We start from the raw sequence: 13,068 nt of genomic DNA on the forward strand, positions 1-13,068 counted from the left end.
TTTATTCTCTATTAGAGCTATTATTTTCTAATAGCTCTGTTTTATTTTCTACGCTTTTTTGTTTTCTTTATACAGTTTTTAGCTTTTATATATTTATTTAAATGTAAAATGCCAAGATATTTGATTTTGTACCTGTGATAATTGTTTACTAATAAAATTTTATGATTTAAAAGAATTTTTTATTCATTTATTTGCAATAGAAAATGTCAGTACAAATGTGGCTTAAACAAGAATGTTGTTCTATTTCAGAACTTATTGCATACTCAAACCCATTTTTAAAAAATTTGAGCTCCAACTTAGAACTGTTTCAATGAATGCTCCTCTATTTTGCATATTTACATTCAATACGTAGTTCTGAATTTTGATTTGAAACAGTTATGTCAGTGTCTGTTCTAAATCTCTGTTAAAAATGTCTATAATGTATTTTGAGAAATCCTAAATATTATGACAGTGGAAAATCATGCATCAAGGTATGACAGGTGAAAATTGCTTCTTCATTTGAGGGAAGCCTGTTTGGGGATAGATCGTTGAAGTTTCGGGTCACATAACTATGGGCTATTGTTCCGTTCTGGCAAAATGGGCCATGTCGAAGTACATTAACTCTTTTTGGTGCCAAAAATTGGCAACAGTTGAAAAAAAATATATATATATATCAAGTATTTCGGCTATTTTCTCGTAAAAATATATACAAAATTCAAAAAACATTCTCAATTATACTGTAAAGTAATTAATTTAAGAAATACCTTCATTGCTGGTGACATCAGAATGTTACTTCAGTAATTTTGACTATGATATATATGAGGATTTGTAGTAAGAAGTAGGGATTGCAATACCGGTATACCAAGTACCGGCATTTTTTTTTGAGCAATTTTGTAATTTCGTAGTACCGGAATTTGCTGAGGTAAAATACTTGTATTTTCGGTATTAGCTGAAACTAATAAATAGTTTCTCAATTAAAGAATTTTCAATTCAACTTATTAAATATCTACTTATATTCGAAATGTACATTTCTTTTTCCATTATACAGAACCTAAGTCAATTTTTTGATGTTAAAATTTGGCTTCAAAAGCATGAACTAATAAAATATCATTAAATAAAAGTAGTGGAAAGATTGCAAAATGATATTGTTACTTGATGGTAAGATGAATCGCATTTTCGTTCGCTTTTGTGCTCCATGCTCTTATTTTTTCCATATCCTTGATCACTCACTTTCCCTTTTACGAAAGTTACTTTCGATTGTAATTTTGAATGCATTTGCCCCCTGAACAATTTATTCCAACCATCAATAGCAGTAATACTTTACGATGTCTTTTTCAATTATTGGTCTCAACTGCACTAAATTTTGACAAAAACTTTTTCTTGTTAGCATAACAAATGGTTATTTGTTGTCACCAGTATTGGTTTGTTGTCTTGTCTCGCTATTTGGCTTTATACTTGGCAAGATAATATTTAGAAATTATATAGTGCTTTGAAAGTTTGCATAGATTGTAAGGCATAATCAATTGAAACATATTTTCAGATATTAACATAATTATAATTGAAAAATTTTGAAGAAAAGGCAAAAGCAAATAAGAGAAATTTATAATTGACAAAATCAAATTTAGTCAAGTTTATCGTAAATTTCAAACCAAAGGGCAAAAGAGTAATAATTAGCAAACACAAACTCTTCTGCTAAAGAGAAAATGATGTTAATATCGGAAAAGTATCGTCTCTCGGAAAGAAATTACAACTAGCCATAAATTAAAAAAATAATAAATAAACAATGATAGTACACACAACACAAAATTTATCCAAAAATAACACGCAAGAGACCGAATTATTTGAAGATGAAGGACTTCTAGATGATTAGATTAGGTGTCTCGCGCATTGTTAACAGTATCACCAACCTGCGTGAATTCAGAAAGAGTATTTTCAACTGCAAGAAAGTTGAGCACTTAAATGAGTTACAGGCTGAGAGACAATTTAATAAACGCATTATGGTTTTTACTATTAATTTTTTATTCTGAAACTTGTTCCTTCGTTTTATAGTTGTTCACAATACTTTTTCATGAATAATACAATTTTTGTACAAAATTATGAAATGTGGCAACGAAACAATATATTTGCCAGCATTTTTTGAGAAATTTCAAAGACTGGTTTTAATTCCGGTATCACGTTTCAAAATACCGAACAGGGTCGGCTCTAGTAGTTTTGCCGTCCTAGGCGAGATTGACAAGTGTTGCCCGCCCCCCTTCATTGCTCTTTCTAAAGTAAGAAATTCAAATGCAAATCGGTAATAAACAAAGAAATAAAATCCTGACTTATATCCCAGCCTTAAAACTGTTTTCCGGGATGAAATACTCCAGATAGACTGGTACATTAAAAATAATCCTGTAACATTAAATTGTTGCTTTTCTCCCATTTGTCATTTAAAACTAAATGAATAAAAACCTATCATGTTTTAAAACAATGGCAGGACGGGTTTAAAATCTCTAAACAAGTCGCAATCAGTAGCACAACAAGGTGTAAAACAAGGGGGCTCATAGAGGAAAGTGTCTGGGATCCAAGAGGCAGAAGCAATTGATGCACCCAGAAAATAATTTTAGGGGGGAGGGGCAAAAAAATTTCCTCATTTGAAATGGACGTCAATCGTTCCATCTCTCTCTCTCTCTCTTTCACAGCAATTTTTTCAATCATATCTAATGTATACATTGTATATGAATAGAATTAGGTGATAAAACTTCTGGTTTTGGAAAGAAGGCGGTCAGTTCTCGAAGATTGAGCACGTAGAAATAGAGGGGTCCAGGGGTTCTCCCTGGGAAACATTTTCGAAATTCTACTACTATAAACGAATTTTTTGACGATCCATTATAATGTTAAAGGGGAGACAAGGTTTGAATACCCTCCCTGGAAATTTTTCGGAATTGTGGAAATTTTTCGGAACGCGATTACTTACCATATTTTTGGCCGTTATGGAAAATAATATGACTCAGAAATTGTATTTGATCAATTTTTCGATTTGATTATATCTCTCCCTTACATCATTTCGAAATTGAAGTTCCAAAAACGCAATTGTAGACGATCTTAGTGATGTCAGGGAAAAAGGAGATAGTAGGGATTTCTACTGTAAACTTTTCGAAATTGAAGTCCTAGAGAGCGTTCTTCAATGGTGGTACCGTAAGAGGCTCAGAGATTCCTCCCCCCTAAATTTTTCAAAATTGTAGTATAAAAATTCAATTTTCATATTTTCTGAGAACTAGGGAAAGGGGAATAAATGAAAGAGGAGGGCGGAGAACCAGTACGCCTGAAATATGTTTAAATAAAATGTTTGATGTTTACATTTTTCAGATACATTTTACAAGTGTTTGATGGAAACTATAAAACATTGTTGATACTTTTTTCTACAAGTAAAAAGTAACACTTTTAATCGTAAAAATGTAGATGAAAAAGTGTTTCCCAGAATCTTGCTTTTGTTTTGAGGTAAAAATTTCCTTTTTTGCCCATTTTTATGGTTCCCCCCCCCCCCCTTTGTGTGTGTGTGTGTGTGTGTTTTTTTTTTTTTACTGCCTGCATAAGATAATCAAGGATTTTAGTTGCATCAATGGAGGGTTGCGTTTAATTTATTCAGGACTTAAATATTAACCGTTAACAAAATTTAAGAATCATTTTTTGACGAAAAATTTTACAGTATATATTTTCTTCTATTATTTAAGCCCAGTTGACCAGAACACGTGTCACTTGGCTTAACTTTTATTTTCGAGGCAGACCGTGCAAAGTTCTATTATTTTCAAAATGTTTAATTTTTTAAAATGTCCGATTTTTCAAATAAGGCGTAGTCTTTATGATAATTAAAAAGTGAATTAAATATGCGCTTGCTATCAACCCATATCCTTGTCAGTACATGCGAGTAAAGAAGTGAATTAAATATTTCGCTCTGCGCTCATCGTATCAGTGAGTGGCATTTCACCATTTGTGATGTCATGCGCAGAAGCGTAAAAAATGAAATTGAACCTGCGAACCGATTGAAATAATTTTATAAAACTATTAAACTTTGTCAAATTATTTGAAAAATGGTCAAATCCTGTGTTTTTAAGCATGCTCTTTCAGAAAAAAAAAAAAAAATACCTTTAAATATCGGAAACGACCCCGTTCGATTCATACTCAATATGCGGCGCTTCCAAGATTTAAAAAAAAAAAAAAACTTATTTAAGGGTACGTGGCGTATACGAGTAAGGCCCAAAATCTGGTTTCACTCTGAAAAAGAATTCAAAACAATCGTGGAAAGAAATCCCGGAAGAAAGATCGTTTTTAATGGTTCCAAAAATTTTTTGGGGGGAATACCTCCTTAAGTCTCCCTTTTTGCTTCAAATTTTTATTGTTTTGAACTTTCCTCCCTCTTTTGCTCTTCAGAAAAATGCTAATCTTTATTACTAATAATAAAGCTGAAAGTCTCGAGGATGTCTGGATCTCTATGACGCGCATAGCGCCTAGACCGTTCTGCCGCTTTTCATGAAATATGGCATAAAGTTAGTTTGTATAATCGGGGTGTGCACCTCGAAGAGATTTTTCGAAAATTTGAATTTGTTCTTTTTCTATTCCAATTTTAAGAACATTTTCTCGAGAAAAATTATCATAAGATGGACGAGTAAATTACCAAGTTAACATGGAACCGTAACATGATGTAAGCCAATTGGCGAGAAATTCACCACACATTATTTGTAAATATACAGGCGAACCAAAAGACCTTTTAATTTTCTACTACGGGCAAAGCCGTGTGGGTATCTCTAGTAGTTAATAAAATGCTTTCATCCTTTTCGCATAAAAATAATGGCTATGACTTCTCGAGAAGTGAAAAAAAGCGGGGGGGGGGGGGTGGAGGGGAGAGCTAATTTCAAAAAGTGATGGGAGTTTGGAGGTGGTCATGTTTAGATTCAAGAGGTCATTTTTCATAAGAATCTGCAGGAAAATTGTCAGAAGCATATTTATGTCTCAAAGGGTAATTAATTTGATCATAATGAGAAATTTAACTTTAACTTCAAAAAATCTTTATTTTTGAGTGCTATGTGGAACGTTTAAAAAAGAAAAATATTGCGCAAGAGCCAAACTTTTTTTTTAACGATAATATTCAACTTCATTGTTTCAATCAGTCAACCTGAAAATTTAAGGAAAGGACTCCTTAATTCTAGGAATTTTCTTTTCCGAATAGAAAAGGTCAGAAGAGAAATTTCGTTCCCCCCTTTCTCTTTTTAAATTCTTAGAAGCTTAAGCATTAGTTTATAGGTTTCCGTGAGCATATGAAAACGATCGTCCATATTTATACACGCAGAAACTTCAAGTGCTCCATAAAATATTAACACAAACCTACTAATTAAAAAAAAAAAAATCGAAATTTAATTCTTGTTCTTCGAAATCGAAATTTAATTCTTGTTTTGACTGAAAATAAATACACCATAGCTTATCGTACGTCTCTGTATACATTATACTTTACATATTTTCTTCAAAAAGGAGGAAAACTACATAAACAGTCGTTTAACCCTCATAGCCAGCATGAATGGAATTATCTAGGGCGGAAATTATTTCTCAACTCTTTTTCACAAATCCAGTAACCTCAATTACCATCACCGCTGGAAACTGCTATCACCCGTCACGCAGATTATTGATCCGATAACCATAAGGAAAGCTGGACTCTGATGATACTTATAGTTTATTTCATTTTATCAGTTTTTTGAAAAGGGAAATTAGGCCCAGTGTATATTCAGGAGCCTTCTAAATTGAGTTTTTTGTACCAGGAGCGGGGGGGGGGGGGAATAATGAGTGAATTAATAAAAAAGACAGAAAAATAAAAGAATAATTGTTTCTGAGAAATTAAAATTTTCGCAATCAAGGATCGTAGTTCTAAAAAAAAAATAAATAAATTTAAAACATTATTTTTTTCTCATTTTGAATTTCTATGCTCCGTAACAGAGCGGTCCAATCTTTAGTAATCCGGTGGTCATTCAAACTCTATTATAGGAATGTGAAGACCAGATACCTTCCAGGAAAAGAACAAATTGCATATTTTTCAAAAAACTTTTATTAAAATTCATGTAAAAAAATTTAAATGCTAGTTCAATACTGCTTGATTTTAAAATCAAGAAATCTATCTTGCTTTCCTGACATAAGTTAAATGCTGTCGTTATATAAGTTCATAATTGGTCGTTGTATAGAAAAAAAAAGGGATTTGCTGGCAAAAAAAAGTTTTTAAGTAATTTAATTACAAATTTTCAGAAGTAGTAAGAGTATTAAACGATTTTTTTAGCCTACTTTCCCAGTAAAAGTCAGAAAAAGAAGGAAAAAGCATGAAAGAAGGCTTAATGCATCTTAAAAATATCGCGAAAAACAAAAAAAAATTCAAAATTAAATAAAATAATTAAATAAATATCGAAAAATTAAAAATTAGAAAGTAGGGTATTGAGATGGGAGAAAATGTCTGTCGGTCTGTCTGTCTGTCCCCCCCCCCCCCCACTAATAACTTTTGAATGAATAGTCCGATTCGAACAAACTTTTTTTTGTTCGAAAGATCTCGGCGAGGACACCTCATTCCCATATTTCACTTTTTGATTTGAACTATTTTTTGTTCAATTTTGAACAGTTCAAAAAAACTTAACATTAGCGCCTACGGGGAAATTCAAGGCAATTCCGAACTGTGTGGCGAATTTGCTTCAAACAAACTTTGTAGGAAAAAGCTTTTGATGAAAAACTTGTATATAAAATATCTTTTTGATTTGAACAATTTTCCGTTCAATTTTGAACAGTTCAAATCCCTTAACATTAGCGCCTACGGGGAAACTGAAAGTCAATGTAGATTCCGTACTTGAAAACGGATTTTTTTTAAACAAATTTTTGCTGGAAATTCGCAACTCCAACGAACTATAGGGGGCACTGCAGTCACTGTCTAATGGCCGACTTAAAAACAAAAACAAACGCATGTGGTAACGAAGAAAATGCTAAAAGCGTTGTGATTTTTGTTCGTATGTATGATATTTTTCGTTTTATTCTTTTTAAATTAATTTTCAAAGTCTTGTGGATATTCTGGCCCACGTAGAAAGAAATGAGAATTCAAGAAGCATTACTAAACGTCAAAGATTAATGCAAACTATGTAGTTCGTAGTTCTAAGCAGCTATTTCCACGATGTTGAATTCGATATTTATCAATTCTTGATAAAACTAAATAATAATTGTGGCCTGACAAGAACAACAATTAATGCTAGAAAATTCAATATGACATTACAAATTATTATCGAAAGAAGGTGATACTTCTTTGCCTTGTTTGGGTAGCGCTTATTATTTTGCATTTGTAGCTGAGTTATTTCTCTCAAATTCCCGAATCGGTTAATTTAAAATATTTCTGATTCGATGTTTCTAATTTCTGAGTTACGATTTAATTATGTCATGTTATGCAAATCATCAACAAAATTCTCACGGAAATATGGAAGTAGTTTTCTTTTCAGTTGAATGAACATTATTTCTTTTCACTTATCGAATTCTGTAATCTTACTACCATTTTATTCCACTCATGATAAAAATTAAAAATGGTTTAACTAAAAACGCGAAATCTCGCCAAGGCTACTTTGCTCGCACAATACTAAAACTATAACCCTAAACAAATTTGGCGAAACCTTTCAGCTGAGAATAAAAGGAATAAAGTAAATTCTTCCTCGGTGAAACATTTTTCATTTTGTTCTACGATAATATATTCAAGAAAATATTTTGCATACCGTCCATTCCAACTAAATGCTGCTGTAAAAGATGGTTAGTTAAATTAATTTAAGATTAAAAAAAAACTCATATTCTTACAAATTCATACAAAACAATAAATTTTTTTACCTTGTATAACGTTATTCAAGTTTGTTAATCCAGATTTCGCTTTCACCATTTTCAATCAACTCACATTTTAGAAGGAAATAAGGAAAACTAACATTATTTTGAGAAGCTCGAGAATACTACTAAGGGACGAATTAATTTCTGTAACTGAAAGCAAACTAAGACTCATCGATTGCGTTAATAAATACTCAGAACAAACTGCATGTGTTTACGTCAACAGACACACGTGGAACACAACGTGGCAATGTTTTAGTTTCATCGGCAGTTTTGTAAATCACCGCATGGTAGTGTATTCGAGCGCTGGAGTTCCGAATAGTTCTAGACGGAACTTCTTGTCCATATGTTAAATTAACATATTTTTCTGCAAGAAAGGCAAAGTCAACAAAAATGAAGAAGCAAGCCCAGTGCCGGCTCTAGTAGTTCTGCCGCCTACCCGATCTTGACAAGTGAAGTGATTCCCAACCTTTGAATAATAATAACAACATAAAATAATAGTATATTAATAAAATGAAGATAATAGTAAAGTGCTTAAAATTAAAGTGAGTTTCTAGTTAAATTCCAAACTGGGTTTTGCATATCCAAGCACTGGTACACACTTTAAATTATATTTTTTAACATTAAAGTAGTGTATCTTATGGCACTAAAACAGATATTAATCTTTTTAAAAGCTTTTTAAATCATGCAATTTGTCACCTGAAATTAAATTTATTTTATTATTTTTTTTTAAATTCCGAACTACGTTTTGCACATCCAAGCACTGGTATACACTCCAAATTATTTATTATTATTTTTTTAGCATTGAAGCAGTGAATCTTTTGGCACTGAAACAGATATTCATACTTAAAAAAAATAAAAAATGCTTCAATTTTGAAATTTGCCGCCCCTAAAATCTCCCGCCCTAGGCGACCGCCTAGGTCACCTACCCTAGGAGCCGGGAATGAGCAGACTGGATGCGCCCCGCAAGTTGGACCATTCTGCTTTATAGTATAGTTGGACAATACGTTTCCGAAAGTTACTGTTGTACAGAAATTTTGCAATATGTTCCCCATACTAAATTTTCAAACCTAAGGTGCATCGCTAAGAGGTGGGGTGATGTGGAGAAAAGATACTAAATATACTAACCATCCATACTGAACAGGGGCGCACCCAGGATTATTTCCTGGGAGGGGCTAGAAGTTTCGGATAGCCGATAAGTGAATTCGGAGCTCCGATAAGTGAAGTCAAAGGCAAAATCAATGAAGCTTCAAAAGGCCCTCCCCCGTAGTAAAAGTTACAAGTCTAAAAAACATTGAAAGTCCCGAAAAAACCTAATTTCAGGAAGTTCTTAGTGACTTCAGAGAATAGACGGAGGTGGACGTTTCGTGAGAACTGCCCCGAAAATTTTCTGAATTCTTAAGAATTAAATTTTAGGGACATTAAGGGAAGATGAGAAGGATATCCCCCTCGAGAACATTGCTAAATTGAAATTTCTAAATTCCAAAATTTACTTAAAAATTGAAGATTTATGCAACTGTGGTGACGTGAAAGTGAGGTTAGTTGGCTCTCAACCGGAAATTTTTTGAAATTTATACCTTAAAAATGCATTTTTTCTACCTTTGATGGTGTCAGGAGAAGAGAGTAAGGGTTCTGGGGGGCTCCGCCCAGAAATGTTTTCGAATTGAAGTTATAGAAACGCAAATGTAGACTATTTGCTGAGATATTAAAAGATTGATGGGGGGGGGGGGTGACGTACTGTCGGTAATGCTTTGAAATTGAAGCCCAAAAAATACATTTTCATGCTATGTTTGGTGATTTCAAGGGTTCTTCTAGGACCATTTTCGACAAAGAGGAGTCTAGAAACACAATTTTTAACTATCTTTAGTGTACCAAGGGATATAGCATGGAATATACGGGAGTTCTCCGAATTAAAGCAGATTTTGCAGCTATCTTTTGGAGATGATACACAAAGGCAAAGGAGGGAAATGCGGAAGTTCCGTACTGGAAATACTTTGAAAATAAAGTTTCCAAAACTCACTTTAAGCTATATTTGTACCGGTTGGAGGAGAAGGAAAGTAGCTCTCCCTCGGAAATTTTTCGAATTTAAGGTCTTTAAAAAAAGTTAAAGTTATCTTTGGTGAAATTATGATGGGAATTGGAGAATGAATGCTCTCTCCCGAAAAATTTCTAAAACTCAAGGCTGAAAAACGTAATTTTAGGCTCTCTTTGGTCAAGGGGGTTCGTCTTCATGCTTCTGGGAGGGGCCCCTTAGATTCCCCCCGTGGGTGCACCACTGATACTGAATATCATACGAAATTACTAACATTTATACTTATTAGCATACTCGATACTAATTATTCATACTAAAGATCATACAAAATGAACCCTAGTAAACTGGAACACTTAAAAAAGCTAATAAATAAAGTAATCATCAACAAATTAGCTGTCTATGAAGTAAGAAAGGTGTACAATAAAGAATTATAAATGACACATGCAATTTTACAATTTATTTGAAACATCCACTTTCAATTTAAATATTTGACAATTTTTTTCATCACCAATTTTGCGAAAGAATGTTAATTGCTCTTTTAATGAATATCTCCGTTAATCAGTCTTATAAGATGAGATAGAAATAAAGTAGTTACTCTGAGAATTCTGAATGAAAATGATTTTTGACTTGACCCACAAATAGCATACAAACATTCATGGCCGTATTTAGGGGGTGGGTTTTCAGGGTTTAACCCCCTCCCCTCCGAAAATGTTCAAAACTATTCCAAACTATGTTTTTCATTATACTTTTTTTGCTGAACAACTAATTATTGCTGTTTTATTTTTTCTTAATTTATTTTTTTTTCAATTTCATTTAAAAATGAAATTATTATTGTTGACGAATCGTACAAATTCTACAAATTCAGTGCTGTATCTGCAATATCCATTTTTATTGTAATTATTGCGAACATCATTTTTTACAAAACAAAACAGCGTTTTTCTTTAGATTTTGAATACCACTACAAGCACACCAAATTTTTTTTAATTTGAAAGTGCCAAACTCAACAGTTTACATATTTTTTATGTGTCAAAAAAGATGAATTTAGAAATATTACTTCAAATGCGCGTAGGGGAAAACCGCCTATATTGGACCCCCTAAGAACAAGAGGCCCGTGTCGCTAAATGTGAAGCAAAACAAAAATAAAAAATAGGGAATCTGAAGCCAAATTTAATTAGGAACCACCATAGATACTTACATGTTCTGTAAATATGACAATTTTTTAAAAAATTATTTTTGACAAAGTTGCAAATGTCCAATTTAGGAATATATGCACCTATATTGAACCATGCGCTTCCTAAATTGGGCCGTAACAATAAATGATGTAATAATTTGTATTTGAACAGTACAGTCTTTTTACAGGATTTGTAATAGAATTTAGTTTGCTTTAGGCTAACTTGGCGTGACACTGATGGCGTTTCATACACTAATAAATCCAGGGCCGGATTAACATATGTTTATGCCCTAGGCCAAACTTAGAAATTACGCCCCACCTCACGTAACCGAACTCTATCCCCCCCCCCCCAGCCATTCCCAGAAGCATAGCAGCGTCCAAAAACAAGTTAAGATTTCGCGCTTCCTCTGGTTGAGAAATGAAGGATAGGTTTCTTTCTTTCTTTCTATTCCTTAGATTACATTCAAAAGAGGAGGAGAGATGGGAGTTCGGGGGTGCTCCCCCGGGAATTTTTTGAAATTGAAGCATTAGAAATGCAATTTTAGGCCATCTAAGGTGATTTAACTGGAAGTAACGGCATTCGGATTTCACCCCGGAAAGTTTTCGAAACTGAAGTTCTACATACATAATTGTATGTTTACCCACAGCCCCTACGAGCCGCTTATGCGCGCAATTCATAGCTTAGACGGAAAAGGAAACTACACCAAAATTTGTCAATTTGCAGGGAACGATGGAGCTCTTCTTAGGAATTCTTTCCGAATTGAAGTTAAAAAAAAAAACAGTTTTGGTACGGAGATGAGGTTGGGGGGGGGGGGGGGGAGGGGAGGGGGGACGTTAGAGGGCAGACAAACCACCCACGGTCTCCGGAAGAGTCTTCAAAGCTGATGTCTAAAATCGCAAATTTGGACAATTTTGTGTAAAGTGAAGGGAAAGGGAGCTTCCCTACCTACAGAATCATTTTTAAAACTTAAGATAAGTTAAGATTAGTGTTGGTAACGATAGGGAATTGGGGGTCTCCTTTCAGAAATTATTTCCAAAATTTTAGTCCCAATTAGGTGATGTTTGATAAAAATGGAGAAGAAAGGAATTTGGTGATCTTCTGCTGAAAACTTTCAAAATCGAGGGCTTTAAGGCGCAATTTTAGACTATCAGTGGTGACGTTATTAGATTCAGTGACTGTTCGAAAATTTTTCGATATTGAAGTGTTAAAAACTTTAGCTTAGGTCCAGTTTAGTAACGATAGAGGAAAAGGGAGGAGATTCCTTCCAGAATTTTTTTCGAAACTGAAATCAATTTTATGCTATCAATGGGAAGGAAGGGTTCGAGGATTTCTTGTGGTAATATTTTCTAAAAGGGAAATTTTAAGCTATTGTACTGATGCTAAAGAAAGGGGTCATTAGTTAGAAAAAAGTTTCAGAGACCTTCCCCATGACATATTTTGAAATTTAAATCTTAAAAAAACTGTTTTAGGCTACTTTGGAGACGTAAAAGGAGAAGAAGGGAAGAAAGGTCGTGAAATTTGTGAATCTTTTTTCCTTGGAAATCCTTTAAAATTGAAAACTGAATGATGTAATTTTAGTCAGTTTTTTGTAATAAAGTTGAGGTAAGGGTGATGGGCGTTTGAGTAGCCTTCTCCTGAAGTATTTGAAATTGAAGTCTTTTAAAAACACAGCTTCAGTCACATTAGGATAGAGATATGTCAGGGTTTGGTGGCAGCACCAAGACATTTTTTGGCCTTGAAGATATAAAAACCAAATTCCACGCTTTATGTATAAACGTTACAAGATGAATGGCAATTTGCTTTCTTCAAAATTGTTATGGAGATGTTGTACGCGTAGTAAACACGCATTATTTGAAGTTTCTCATTTATTTATTTATTTTTCAAAATTGTACCTACGTTAGTGTTAATTGTGTATTAAATGTATTAAAAAAAATTGCCATTGCTGATGAGTTTTAAGATTTTTTTATCAACACAAATAAAGAAAGTAAAAAAATAATAAAAGTAAATATATAAATGAAATAAATTCAG

This window comes from Uloborus diversus, chromosome 6, assembly GCF_026930045.1.
Source record: "Uloborus diversus isolate 005 chromosome 6, Udiv.v.3.1, whole genome shotgun sequence".
NCBI lineage: Eukaryota > Metazoa > Arthropoda > Arachnida > Araneae > Uloboridae > Uloborus > Uloborus diversus.